Source organism: Bombus terrestris, chromosome 3, assembly GCF_910591885.1.
Source record: "Bombus terrestris chromosome 3, iyBomTerr1.2, whole genome shotgun sequence".
Classification (NCBI taxonomy): Eukaryota; Metazoa; Arthropoda; class Insecta; order Hymenoptera; family Apidae; genus Bombus; species Bombus terrestris.
Window position 1 is genome coordinate 718,176 of NC_063271.1, and position 14,328 is coordinate 732,503.

The window sequence follows — 14,328 nt, forward strand, 5'->3', positions numbered from 1 at the left end:
TATAATTATATTATCGATTCAAACTCTGCCAAATCCATCGTTTTCGTGTCTACCTTTCTTTACAACCTGCTGCCCCTCTCCCTCTTCTAACGCGTCGCGCAACGAATCTCGCCAATCCACCTGTCAAACCGAGAGAAAGTCCGAATCCGTAGGAGATTTTATTGCTGCCGCGAGCATCGAGGGAAGTCGTATCGTCGACCGGTAGCAGCGCGTGCATCCAGTGCTCGTTTCCACACACATCCTAGCGCAACACGCGTCTTTAAGAACCGTTTACACGCGACGTCGCCGATTATAAATTAGCCACAACCCTACAGTTCTACTAACGTAAGATCGAGATCGATTTCACGAGACGAGGCGAATCTTTCTGACTCGAGAAATTTGCTTTTAGAATAGTCGAGTAACTTGCGATCCCCGCCTCTTTTTCTTAAATTTCCACAAAAATTGTTCGATGGCACGAAGGAAACGCGATAGAAATCTTATTTTCCGAATATAATCTCAATCTAGACATTACGCGTATAAATACATATCAACGTGGAGCGTGATAGTAGAAATTGTAAGAAGAAATTGTTGGTAACAGGGGGCAACGGTTCCAAATTTGTCGGTCGTTCGTTGGATGAATTAATTTTCCATGTCGTTTAAATGTAGATAGCGATAACGGAATTACAACCTGCAATTGCAAGAGATTGCAATTTAGATGGATCGTACAGATAGAGATAGTATAGATTGGATATTTACTACTTTGATTTTAAAGGGTCGACTAGTTTTCTTCGATTTCCGATTGATTCTCCAATTCCAAATGCAACCGTTTCATCGTCCACTCCGTGACTACTTCGTTTCGCATCTCCTCGCGGATGTTCACCGTTAGATTTATTCAAACGCGCGAGCCTGCCGAGCGATTCGAAACGCCGACCTAGCTCCCTCCTTCGTTTTCCCGTTCATCGCGTCCGTCTGTTCTGTTCGCGTTCTCGCGTGTTCTCCACCAACGTCTTTTATCCTTTTTCCTTTTCTTTCCTCTTTCTCAACCGCTCGTTTCTCTTTGGTATATCTGCTGCGCATGCATGGCATGAAATACGAATGCCGTGAGCGTTGGCGGAATCCGGGCACACGATCGGGACGATGAATTGCGGGCCCTCGAGGAAACCTACGAAGCCGACCCGATGCTCCTGTCCTCCTTCCGTCAACCTCTCGTCCACTTTTGTCCTTTTCTTTCCTCCGTACAGCCGTTTCGCGTGGCAGTTTGAAAAGGTAGCGCGCCGAATGTTCCCAGCCTGTCAAAGTTTCCGCGTTGTTCTGTTAACCATCGATATTTTTCACCGTGTCACGATTCCCTCGATAGCTCGAGTATCGCGTGCGCGTGCTGGCTACATGAACATCCGGCGAACCTTGTGTCGGATACGTGCGTCGCATAATTTGGGTCATTACGCTACTGGAGACGCTACTTGTTAATCATACCGCCAACTTTTTTTTAAAGATAAACGAGGTTTCGATGTGCGTGGTCTTTGCTTTGACCTTGGCCCAAAGAGATAAGTGTACGAAAACGACGACGATTCCGATAGAAATCTAGACTTTAGGCGCTTGTCGTTAAACATATACGATTGCTGCTAATAAAAGCATTGCAACTGTTCTAAAAAGTAGCACACTTTCGCGTATAACGATGATAAATGAATTCGCGATTCAATTTCAATTAACAACGCATTACCATAATTACGCGTTAATGCTTAACCGATAAATAAGTAAAGTTTATTTCAACTAAAATCGATCTAGATAAAACGGCAAAGTGGAGTAAGGACATCGAACAGTAAAATATCTAGGTCCGGGTGTAAGTGGCATCGGTAAGTAGAATCAGGTTGCATACGAATGTAGAGAGCGAACAGCAGGCACACTTATCGATGGCACTGTTCGATACTTGGTCGTGGCAGAAAGTTGTTTATACGGTATATTCCATGGATTTTCTCGCCGGTACGTTAGTGAATGGAACATCCTTATGGCAAAACGATCACGCGCGTTTACGTGCCGCGCGTATTCCTACTCGTACACGCTGCCTAATCCAGTGTACACTGGTTACTACGATAACACGTTTTAATTAAATCTGGTTTAATGACGTCTGGCTTGAAACAAATCACTCACACTTTGTACGCGCGATACCTTTCATCGATCTGACAGGCAACATTGAATATTCGATGTAAAGACGCGAAAGAAAGAAAAAGAAAAAAAGACAACGAGGGGCTGAGAAAGGGTAGAAAAAGCTAGCTACATGGTCGTTACAGATCGATAAAAAGGTTTTTAAAAGTTACACGAACTACACCTTGTCCGTTGTAAACGGGCGCTGGAGCTGTTATCGCGAGGACGATCGCTTCGAACGACACACGATTACTTCCCGTAATTTGCGCCCGCCATTTATTTAACGCGAACGCTTTATAAACGGCGGGCGTATTACGCGAAGAAGCATCTTATTACGACAATATGTTGCTTGACGAACGACATCGGAGATAGATCCCTCCCGAATTGTCCTCGCTCACGGTAGACGGTAATAAATTTCGCTGATAATTGCGACGCTGCAGGCCGATTGCGGATAATAGAATTTATAAAAGCTCGTCGTCTCGTTAGATGGAATTAGAAAGTGGAATGACCACTTTTAGACACAACGCTACGCTCGTGTCGCAGGAACAATGAGACGTTATTGTCAGTCATTTTCGTTAATATACGCGTTAATGTCTGTCATTAACGCGGGTAGCGACCGTTTCGATTCTCGTCGTGGCGAATTTTTCAGGGGAAGACGTTCGATGGTACGGTAGTACCGTGGGCATAAATATTCATGACTTTGCGCAATACGTCGGGTATGAGTTTCGTTCGATGATGGCAACTAAGATACTAAGTATACATACGTGGTGTACGTTATTTCGCATCTGAACGAGCAAGATGAAACAATGAGCTTCCTTAACGACGGTGATTAAATCGAAAACGAGTTTTATTTGGACACGTTAAAAAGATAATTTTCCCATAATGGGATCACCCCCCCCCCCGCCATTTAACCTACGAGTTATGTTTCTTTCCTTAATTTTTTATTTTAATTTTTTTTGATAGTCGATATTCGAAAGATAAAAATTCTTTGTTCTATCGTCCGTTTGAAGATACAGCGTGCTTTAGTTTCGCGCAAGGTCCTGTATAAAGCTATTCTCAAACGATAGATAATAGATGGAAAAAGACCGCCGTGCTCGGTTGACAAAATCGTTGTATCCGCCAAGCTATCGATCGACCGATCGAACCGCTCGAACTCGAAGCACACGCGTATCGCTGGTCTTACTACCGTCTAAACGCAGATCGCGACTACTCCACGTATTACGCAACTTGTAAGTCTCGCGCAGTCTTGAATATCATCGCGTCAATCTTCGCGGAGGCTGGTTCGCGTACCCTTTCCTCCAGTTATATTGGCCGTTCCACGGATCGCGATAAACTCCGCCAATAGCCGAAGACCAGTCGTCGTCGTGGCCGCGCGGTGGTTGATAATTTGCAGGCTTTACACTTCAATAAATTCGCGTATCTTATCGCATCGTTATGTTCTCGGCGCGGCACGGCCAGATAGAGAGGAAGAAGGCTGCAGGCAGCGCGGCGTTCCCCGAGTCAGCCGAGTCGAACGATCGTTCTCGCGCTGACAATGAATCCCATATTCTGTTTGGCCTGTCTTTAATGGCTCCGGCCGTCACATCGTAGCAAGTTCAACGATCGTTGGGCACCGTTACTTTTCTAGCCATGGCGACCGTGAGGGAAGAGGCCGTCGCGTAGCGCGGAGAACCGCGTTAGTCCGTGCAGGCTGCTGGATTTTTGGCTATTTTCGACTTCAAAGTCCCTCCACTTCCTCCAAGCCTTTCCTCTGGCCGGTCGTTTCGTTTCTCGTTTCGTGCGCGTGCACGGGAAGAAGAACACGCTCGTCTGGCTAATTTCAAATGCTTTATTTTCACGACCGGTTTATCGGCATTGACTGCTGCCGCTAACTGTATAACTTAGGAGTGGCCGATACGCGGCAACGTAGACGTCTCTATCCGGTGCACGCCGAAGGCACCTATGTATCCGCGGATGCAACGAAATCTTTCGTTCTAATACCACATCGATATCGAGCGTGTAACGGACGAACCAACCTGGGTCTTGGTATAATACGTTCGAGATACACGATGTCATGTACGTGTCTTGTAATGTCTGATAAAAGCAATCGTATACGCGAACAAATCGATATCGGTGGACGAGTCGATGAGTCGTCGGACAAATCAGATCGTAAAACGAGCAAAATTGAAACCTTATTTCCATCGATTCGATTCGAAAATTTCACGTGTATTTAGACGCTAGCTTCTTCCTACGTGATTTTGGAAGAACCTCGTTGACCGACGATATAAAAATACCTTTCGCCACGCGAAGAATCGTGGAAAGTTTCGTTAAGTTAATCCATAGTTTCGTTAAGCGATCCGGTTAGAATTTTCGACGTGGCACAGCATGTTAGATTATTATTTCACGCAACGAACGATACATGACAAAAGTGGTTTATTCGTAAAAATAAAAATTCGATCGCTTTCTCTTGTTTCCTCTCCTCCTCTCCTCCTCTCCCCAGCGTTTTCCGATTCTTCGTACGAATCGTTGTATTTGTTTTATCTCGCTTCATCTTCCGTTCCATAAAATTGTTCGTTTCGTACATCTTGATCCAATGGCTGGCGATATAGTAGCTATTTTGCGCGCAACAGTGGTTCTTGGAAATTGGAAACGAATAAAATTTACCGCTCTTCCTCTTCTTCTTCCATTCGATACAGCGAGGAAAGTTTGTCATTAACCTCGAGTATACCTCGTGCCATTTGTCACCGTGACATCTACGATGGCAAAGAGTTGACCGCGAGATAGCGACGACAGGATGGTTTAATGACGAATAAAACGCTGAAATCCGTGTATTGAAAATTTCAGTGTACCCTTCTCGATACAAAATTCTAATAAAAGTGTGTCATCTTCGCAAACTATATTCCATATATATGTCATCTAGTTCGCAAGTTTATAATGTTACGTTTCGCTATAGAATATGTGTGTTATACAGCGTCGTTACACGTATATTTGTCATCATCGTTTCTATCAATGAAACGTTTCAAGTATAAAATTATATGGAACGCAAAATAGAAAATACGAGTCGACGAGTATGTAGTGCCTTTCTTTTCTTCTTAATCTTTGTACTTTCTCCTGTTTGCGGAAAATTTCTGAACAAATTATCCATTTCAGTATACATTTAAACTTTAATAGCAAAATATCTAAAGTCCATAGTTGTATAAATCGGATATATGCGCGTATCGTGAAAGATTTTGAAAACGAAATTTGACTTTGTTTCTTGTATGTAATCGTGTGTAATCGTGCGTAATCGTGCGTAATAGCGAAAAGACAGGTAGAACCGAGACGTTTCCACGCAGCCGCTAATTAACCTTTCGCGCTCGAGAAGAAGAGGAGGAAACCTGTGAGAGCATCTCTATTTTCCAGGAGAGGAAAGAATTTAATTCGCGTCGGTTCAACCGCCGACAGAAAGGATTAGCAGAAGCATGGAAATATCAATAGCCCCGCGTCCGTCAATCGGTCGACGCGACGCACGTAATACTCGCGACTCGGTCGGCCATTTCCGTGCGCGGTCGGTCGGTCTCGGCCGGTTAGCATTGTCCCGCGTTGTCAGTTTGCGGCAAGCAAGCATCGCGTCTATGTCGTGTGTTCCCGTTCGAGTAACCGGTCAGCGGGAAAATGTGACCGTTCAAAAAGTTGGCCGACCTGCCGTTGAAAATTCTCGTTCGCCTGTCACCGTTTCGAAGCGATCGAAAGAATCACGCGCGGTAAGTGGCGCATTGATGTGTACAGTGGTTCGAGTATCCGGTTCCACTCGTTCGTAGTGTCGTCGTATGTTCGCGCGGTGCTGTGACAGTGTTTTTGGTGTTTCTCGTGATCGTACGCGATTCGTTCGGATAATTTCCATCCTGTGGATCGTTTCCAACGACGAAAAACCGGTAACTTGTGCGGTCTTTCTCGATGTGAGATGTTTTAATCGGAAGAACTCGGAGCGACGTGTCGGTATGTCTTGGTGTACGTTGACTCCAGGTCGAAAGTCCTTGAACCCCAAGTTTTTCGGGCGTTTATCTTGATCGCGGCGACAGCGCTGGAGAAAAAAGCTCGCCGAGTTTTACGCTCGAAATATTCGGACGACGCCGCGACGCGACGTCCGCGGCTCGTCGTAACGCTTCGCTGCAGGTAACTGCCAATCGATGTACGTATTTCTGACGGACTGTTTGATCACGTGATGATCTTCCGAGGCATATCGAAACGCTGTGCAGTTTTAACGGGTATACTTGTCGTCGTGAAACAAAATCGATCGTAAAGTATCCTAGAAAATTAGCGGAATTCAACTAACGTTGCGTGTACAGGTTAGGAAATTAGTCTGTATCATTAAACGTATTATTAGATCGGAAACTACATTTATCGAAAGCATTTGCAATTCGATGAATCGAGGTTCGTTCTCCCCTATCGATCGATTATGACCTCGATTTTCACAGATTTCGAAGTATTCTCAAGACGAATAAACTTGGACTCATCGATAATCGTGTATTCATAATGTATACACGCGTATATCAACGAAGAGAAAGAATATTTCGCAAAGTTAAACGCAAAAATGGATTCATCGACTCTTCGTCCATGAATAACGTTCGATTTTTCTATAGTTTACTCGTACATGTATACGTGAATGCATTGATACATACATACTCTGTTCTTTCTCTAACAAACTCCCTTTCTAAGAAGTAGGAAGTTTATCCATGCTTGTAAACAGAATAATTATACGGAACGTGTTTACGTTCGTGGCATAGCTGGCTTCGGTTCGATCAACTTTTCGTTATAGCATCTGAATATAAATACCATCGTCGCTAATGTAAAGTAAAGAAGATTAATACGATTTGCCTGTGATGGGGGGGGGGGGCATCGAATAAAATTGACGCGTCGCTTTCTGCCGAGTAAATGGATCTCGCGAGGTTCCGCATAATTAAACGTAGCTGACCGTGGTCGAGTATCTACGCGAATGGTTTTATTTATATAAATGCTTTATTTCACCCGCGTGTTCGAATACCAACCGTTTTCAAATTTAAATCCTCGTTGCGATGGTATCCGGGGCAACCCGAGAACGTTTCCCTGTGATGGTGTTACCTTTTGAAGAAACGTTCGATTATTTGTTCCCTTTATAACATCGTGTAAGTCGTAGGATGTGTCTGCCGGTCTTTCTTAAAACTCTTTAGATTTAAAAGAGTTTCATCAACTTTATAATTATACAATTAAGCATACCTCCTCTACTCATAGGTGGTAAACAAGGTTAGACACTTTCTCTTTGAAATTGAACGACAAAGAAACGAGATTGCATCTTATTTACGATATTGCTGTTTAAAATCGAAGAAAACAATGATTTATTAAAAGTATATAATAGCAATTTGAAACGACGAAATTGTATCGTTATTTTCTAATTTGAAATATTGGACGGTCGATAAATAAATGCAAGCTGTAAATTATTTTATTCGTATATCGATGGTTTCATCGTTTTTCTGTTCCTGAAATTAGTTGGTAAAGCGAGATAAGAAGAATAAAATAAATATAAATTCAAACAATTATCGCGTGTGTTTCTGTCTGCGAGCACATAGATGTATCTAATTACTTTGAAAATATTTATCAGACCATTAACGATGTGCAAATTGGGTAGAAATTGTAAAAATATATTAATAACGAAGTAACGAAAATGTAATAAATGTCGATTCCGATGTTCGTTTTATTTCATAGAGTATGCAGTATGAAATAATTGTTGGTTCTGATCGATGCTTGGTCATTTGTGGCGCATTTTCACGTCGCCCTTCGCTCTTTGAATATTTGTTCGTTCGCCTTTTTCGTATTATCAAATTTTTTGACAATTGATTACACTCGAAGCAACGATAACGGATATTGAAATGGTCGAATCGGAATAATTTTTATATAAAAGTACCGTGTTATTAGAATTAAATATGTCGGTATTAAACTCTTTATTCTCTTAAATTTTTTAAATATAGAATGCTAGTAAAAATATAATATAGATTTAAAGGAATATTATCGAAATAGTCGAATTCGGAACCTTTTAATCAATTTTAAATTAATTGATTTCAACTAATGGATTAAGCAAACTCAATGGCAGAATTCTTTCCTTCTTCTAATATATACACGTCTTACGTATTTACCGAAGGTTTAATCAAATTTATTCATGGAAAATTTCATTTCACTCGTTATACTCTTATCGGTAGAAAAAGTAACGGGATGAAAGGATCGTCAGTTGCTTTGAATCGTGTACTCGACAATTACGTTTTGAGCTATCGAATAGAATCGTCTAATTTTGTTTAGTTCTGCGTAATAATCAGCACGCACGAGTACGTTAACAATTATTTCTTCGTTTTATCGACTGAACGATAACATTCTCGGATACCTTCTTAAATTTTCCATCGCTTAGAAACGAAGTAGCGTAATTTTCACTTACAAATGGAAATTTTAATCGAAGGAGCCATAACACAACGATCCGTGTAATATATAGCGACGAAACTTCGATTGCAATTCATCGATTCGATTTTCAGCAGGTTGAACGTATTACACTCTCGCTGCACTATGAAAAGAAAAAGAAGATGCTTTCTCTAGTGATTGCTAGAGACTTGGCACGGATCGTCACTCTTAGCGAACGAAAGTTTATGACCGCGAAAAAAGTTCGGTTGCGCGTAATGGGTTTTCAAGGTAAGACAGATCGTAATAAGCCCTTGAAGCTCCGGGCGCTGGTCGTGCCATAAGATCGATGTTGCAAGAAACCTACGGGTCTGCGTGTTATGATTGTTAAGGTTTTATTCAGTCGTTATAGCATCGGTCGTTAGTGAACCCTTTATTTCAACTTCTCTGCGCGGAGTTACGATTTCGAATTCCTGTTTTCCGCGTCGCTTTCGCAGATATCTCGCGGCTAACTCTATCTATCGTTCAGCGTAAAGAAAAAAACGCGCGCGCGCGCGAGAAATGAAGAGAGAGAGAGAGAGAGAGAGAGAGAGACAGACAGAGGGAGAAGGGGGGGGAGAAATAAGGAGGAAAGACGCAAAGACCTTAGTAGGAGTCGTTTACTCTCCGTTGGAAAACCTTTGAGAAGCATCAATAATTTATAAGGTGGACTCTTGGAACGCGATCTCATCGTGGAAACTCTGCAAGACTCGACGAAATGAAGCGACTTGCTACCTACGAGGGAGGAACACGGGGCACCTTTGGCATTCCTCGACTTTCGATTCGTCGCCGTATAATCGTGCTCCGTTAGCAGCTTTTGATCCGTCGAGTTACTGAATTTCCAGGACCAAAGTCCCTTTAACCATAGAGACGAGGGATAGTGGAACCATGGGACCGGGAAATCGCGATGTCTGCTCCCTGAAATTCGTGCGAAGAGATAAGTTTCTGTTTTCGAACATCTGAGGACGGATTACACGGCTACTGGGTAGTTTGCGGTTGATCGTGGCGAACGTCGCGTCGTGTTTCCGTTTAGTTTCGATTCCGCAGGTGTTAACTGTTAAGTTATTAGGCAGCCGACGTAGACCGTGTTGGATTCACCGTGGATGTGTCTGTATTTGCCTGCGTATGTCGTTAGGAAGTTTGCGATCCTGTCTCGAATAGAGAAAGACTTTGTTACAGAAAGTGGAATGTATCTCTTTTGATAATTGGGTTGTTTCGAACGTTTTGCGATTCCTTGATCGCTTAAGATATCGCGTTTTATCATTCGGAGGTTACTTTTAGCTGTTACGGTAAAGTTAATTCGATCAAAGATTTAGATCAAGCGCGTGCTTCGTCTGATTAAGAACGTCTCGTTATCTATACACCTACGTAGTTTGGTATTAAAACTATCGAAAGTTAAAAATTATTATATATTATAAAAAATAGAGCATATAAAGCATCGATGATTGACGTTGTAAACGTAATATTATTTTCGAAATTTTCGTGAAAAAATGTTGGAATAATCGGATCAATCATACGGTGTAAAAGCGAAAGAGTCTATAAACAAGCGTATGAGAACTCACACGGGCGAAATCGATTTCCCAAAATTCCCTGAACTCGAAACAAAGAGAACGGAGAAACGGCGATGGTCTTTGCACGGAACAAATTAGCCGACTTGGTCCGGTACACGTTTGACAAATCTTGGCTGTATCGCTGATTTAAAGAACCATTCTGTTGGGTTCGCCAGTCCCGACCGGCTTCCCTCTCAGCTGATTCGATCTCGTTTCTGGTCCCTCCTTTCCGTCTGTCCTCCTTCTTCCGTGTCGCTTCCTCCCTCTCTCTTTCCCGCGTACACGGCGTAACACATCGTCGTTGTCCGTTGTTACTGGCTTACCTTCTCCTCGGGGCATAGTCCGCATAACCGAGTTCCACGGCCAGATGGGGCGCGCGTTTCGCGCGAGCTAACGCGTTCCAGCGAATTTAAATCAACATTACGCTCGAACCGATACACGCCGATCGCCAACGAGCAATTAGGTAACGCAGGCAAATGTTTCGATCGCCTTCCGCGTTTCTTCTCCAACTGACCGAAACTTTTAGCGATTCGAATCACTCGCGCAATCTCTTGTTCCGAGGTTTTTCTCTCTGCCGACTTTATCGATTCCCCGATAACTTACGAGGCAATTACTTTCTTCTCGTTTGATTACTTGGAAAGTTGTTGAAAGGTTTTTATGCACTTCGTTAGCGAAGACTATGTTTCGGTGGGTATTTGTGGACCGAGAGAGAGAGAGAGAGAGAGAGAGAGAGCGCGCGGAGCTTTGGAACGATAATCGGATTCGAATAGAAGGTAAAATGGATACTTGCACGTACTTGTACTTTTCCGCTAAGTCGTTTTTTAACTCGTGCCATGCGTAAATCAAAGTAGTAGCAGTAAAATAAAGTACCTCTGAATGGTAATAAACTTGATACGCGTAATTTTAATTAGTCGGTATAGCAATACGAAAGTACGGAACTAACTTTCGGTAAGAACGGTCGTGAATCGATGTTAGCTATCACAGGTAGTAGCCAGTCTATAATGTTAGTCGGATATACGTATTCCTTATCGTTTGGAGTCCGCGAGGCGGAGGATCCGAGAGCGCTGAATTTGAATCGAGGCTCACCTCCACTCGTAAATCTGACATCGGAGCAAAAAACGGACGGAATGTGATCTTCGGCCGGCGCGCGAGCGCTTCCAAGCTCGTTATCAAGACGAGTGCACCTGGTATCCTTGTTCCTGCTGCGGATTCCCAGGAGGCCTCCATCCGATGTTTACGAGGGATCGTGGTTGTCGTAAGTAGGTACTCGGTCGTCCCTCTTTGCTCTCTTCCTCGACTGTTTCGTCTGGCTCTATGGCACGAGCAGGCGGCGATATGGTCCTCGTGGTAGCCGGAACGGATCCACTCGAGATCCTTTTCACGAGCTTCAGCCACGTACAAGTCTGCGACACTGCCTCGAAATGTCAGAGTTCGTATACGGATATACAGCGTATTTCGTATCCTCCTAGCTACCTCTTCTTTCGACTAAGCTCTTTTTCGATTCCTCGCCTCGCCTCGGGATACAGATGGAAACGAGTCTTTGAAGGCGGCCGGTGATCTCTCGCATCGGCGACGAACGTCGTTGCTGACCGGATCGACGAGGAAGCGGGTCTAGTGTACGAGCCTAAATGGCACAATTAGTCGCGGTTCTTTCGCAGATTCGCTGCCTTTCATACGCGTTTCAGACTTTTGGATGACTTTGGACGACTTTGGACGGCCTTGGTTGGCTGTTTTGTCTCGATACACGAGAAATTTTGCAGGAGAAAGAACAAGGAGTAGTAGCGATGCAACTTGAGAATATTCGACGATATCGTTATGGAAACGATTCGCTTATAACCTATCGTTGTATAACCTAACTATCAGTTTATGTCGGTATACACGGCGTGTACGTGAGCGCGATCGCCGTCGCGCTAAATGCCAAATTACTTTTCTTCCGTGTGGGAAATTTCGGTGTTCGTGCCGACGGCCAATTTCTTTCTCACGGGATTGTTGGTCGTGTTCCTTTTGATCGTGTCGGTCGGCTGGAAAAGGCCCTGAAACGGAGGCGAAAAGAAAGACGGGCAAACGTACTGTGGTCCGTGGTCACGAAACGATTACAGGTTCGCCCGCCAACTTCGAACTCGGATGCGAACGACCTGTACGCTGGATCCTGCTTTCCCTTTTCCTTCCACCTTTCCCTCTCTCCTTCTTTCGCTCTTGTTTCGTCGTTGCCCGCGTACACACGCGACCACGCACACGTCACGCTTCTTCGGTATTCGCGAAACCAGTTCACGTGCCGTGATCTTCGGCGTGATCGCCGCGAACCGCGATCTCGATCTTTGCACGCGTTCCCGCGTCCGAGCTAATCGTTTTTGGCCGATCGATTCGTGCCTAAGTTGCTAGATCTCTTTTGCACGGAGATACGTGTATCGCGATACGCGTACGAGATACACCTCCGGCAATGAAACGTGGGAACATGCTCATCCATCTAATTTCGTAGCGTTGATAGATATCGATACGATAAATGTTGATCGTTTTGTCTTTAGTTGGCAATATTTCGTTCATTCAATTACACGTTCTCGAGCGGAGATTTCCTTTTCGCGAGAATATTACGTAGATACTAATAATTTAACAACAAGAAAAAAGACGAGAGAAAAACGAACTTTCCTGTACCTCATTTTATGTTTTACCGTATACTGTATATATATATATACTCTATACCGTTGTAGCTTCCATGCGAACGACGAAATTCGTTTCCGTGCCTCGTATCGATGCGTGTGATTGCATTTTCTCCATAACGAGTAAACCTTATCGTAAAAATCGTTATTGTAAAAACAATTTTAAACGTTCGAGACACTATCGAATCTAGTTCGCGCGTTCTATCCAACGTAGCTTGTAAAATGCGCAGGAAAGATTTGGTCGGTTAAATTTCTCGACAAGAGAATCTGTTGAGAAAGAAAATCACATTTCATTGAAAATTTCCAATTGAAAATTTTAAATGTTCTTTCAACGCAACGGTCGCGGGAGCCAACAGCCGTGTGTATGGTAATAGATTTTCATGATGCGAAGCTGCTTTGGTATGCAAGCTCCTCGCACACCGTTATCCTTTTTCATTGAAACTGGTTTTTTCGCTTTTGCATCCGTAGCGGCGGGCTCGGCTGGCACAGGAAGCGGACCATGTAAATATGTGTAAACAATTTATCGACGTAAGAGCATGCCACGTTGCTGTCGCGATATATCCCGTCCACGAACATCGAGTAATTAATGTCCTCTTGGCAGCTCGCGTTACGTTACTTTGCGAGGTCCGATGAAAAGCGAATCTTCGCGTTATGAAGATGAAACAGATCGATAGATTTCGATTTTAATTAAATTCGAATTTAATAAATATCGAAATTAACGATAATTTAATAATTCGTATAAAAAATCTTATTTCGAATCAAAAATATCGAAGCTGTACGAAAAAAGCTATACGATTATTCGTATAATGTAATGAAACGCGGTTAGAAGAATCGTTAACGAAATGTTACGCACGGAATATTATGCTTTTCTTTGTAAATTAGTTGGGTTTACCGAGCGAATTCTTGGAAGGAAATCATCGTTGTTATTTGAAAACGAGGTCGCCGCTTTCCGTAAATGTAGCTATTACCGATCGTTTTAATTTATTCCGTTCACTCGTGTCGTATTTTACGTTTTGGTCGCTTTGCTCAAATCTGTTCTCGTCAATTTTGTTCTCGAGCTAAAGAAAGCAAAATGCTCGGAGCTGCTTTGGCTCGTCCAGCCGACGAGAGTGCTTACTCGGTGTTGTTGGATAGGTCATAACTCTCGTTGACATGTCGCGCGGGGGATGGACCAAGAACAGGCAATTAATTACAAGCTCGCTTAATTAAAGAGGGTCTTTGCGTTTCAGACACGAGAGCTCCACTTTCAGAGCTGTGGCATCGCGAGTGCACTTGGTTCCCTCCTGTGTCACGGACGTAACTTTGATCCACTTTGTCCGTCTTTCTATACTTCTTTGAAAACACCGCTATTTTTAAAAACTTTTATCGTTGCGCCGTTCTTCAGAATCATTTTATCCGCCGTTTCTGTCGAGAGAATCGTTTCGTCCACCCTTTCCCTAAGAAACGATCAAACGACCTAACTCCGCTTTGTAAATTTTACGTCACAGACGTTTCGATTATACTCTTGTACAGCCTCCTTCTCTCGAAACTCTTCGATCGATACGGTGATTAAAAAAAAGAAAGGAAAAAGAAATAAAAACGAT

At 43.3% G+C, this 14,328-nt stretch overlaps 1 protein-coding gene across 11 annotated transcripts in view; it reads left to right on the forward strand.

The window, feature by feature from the left end:
* LOC100652225 (ras GTPase-activating protein raskol) overlaps window positions 1-14,328 on the forward strand; it is a 254,380-nt gene that overhangs the window by 66,794 nt on the left and 173,258 nt on the right. For 4 of the 11 annotated variants that reach the window (XM_048404027.1, XM_048404031.1, XM_048404032.1 and 1 more), the window contains exon 1: window positions 5,720-6,271. The exons of 5 other annotated variants lie outside the window; for them this stretch is intronic. The gene's annotated coding sequence lies outside the window, so the exon portion shown is untranslated. Of the gene's footprint in view, window positions 1-5,719; window positions 6,272-14,328 lie in introns of those variants that run through there. 2 more of the 11 variants (XM_048404029.1, XM_048404034.1) reach the window with 2 other exon arrangements.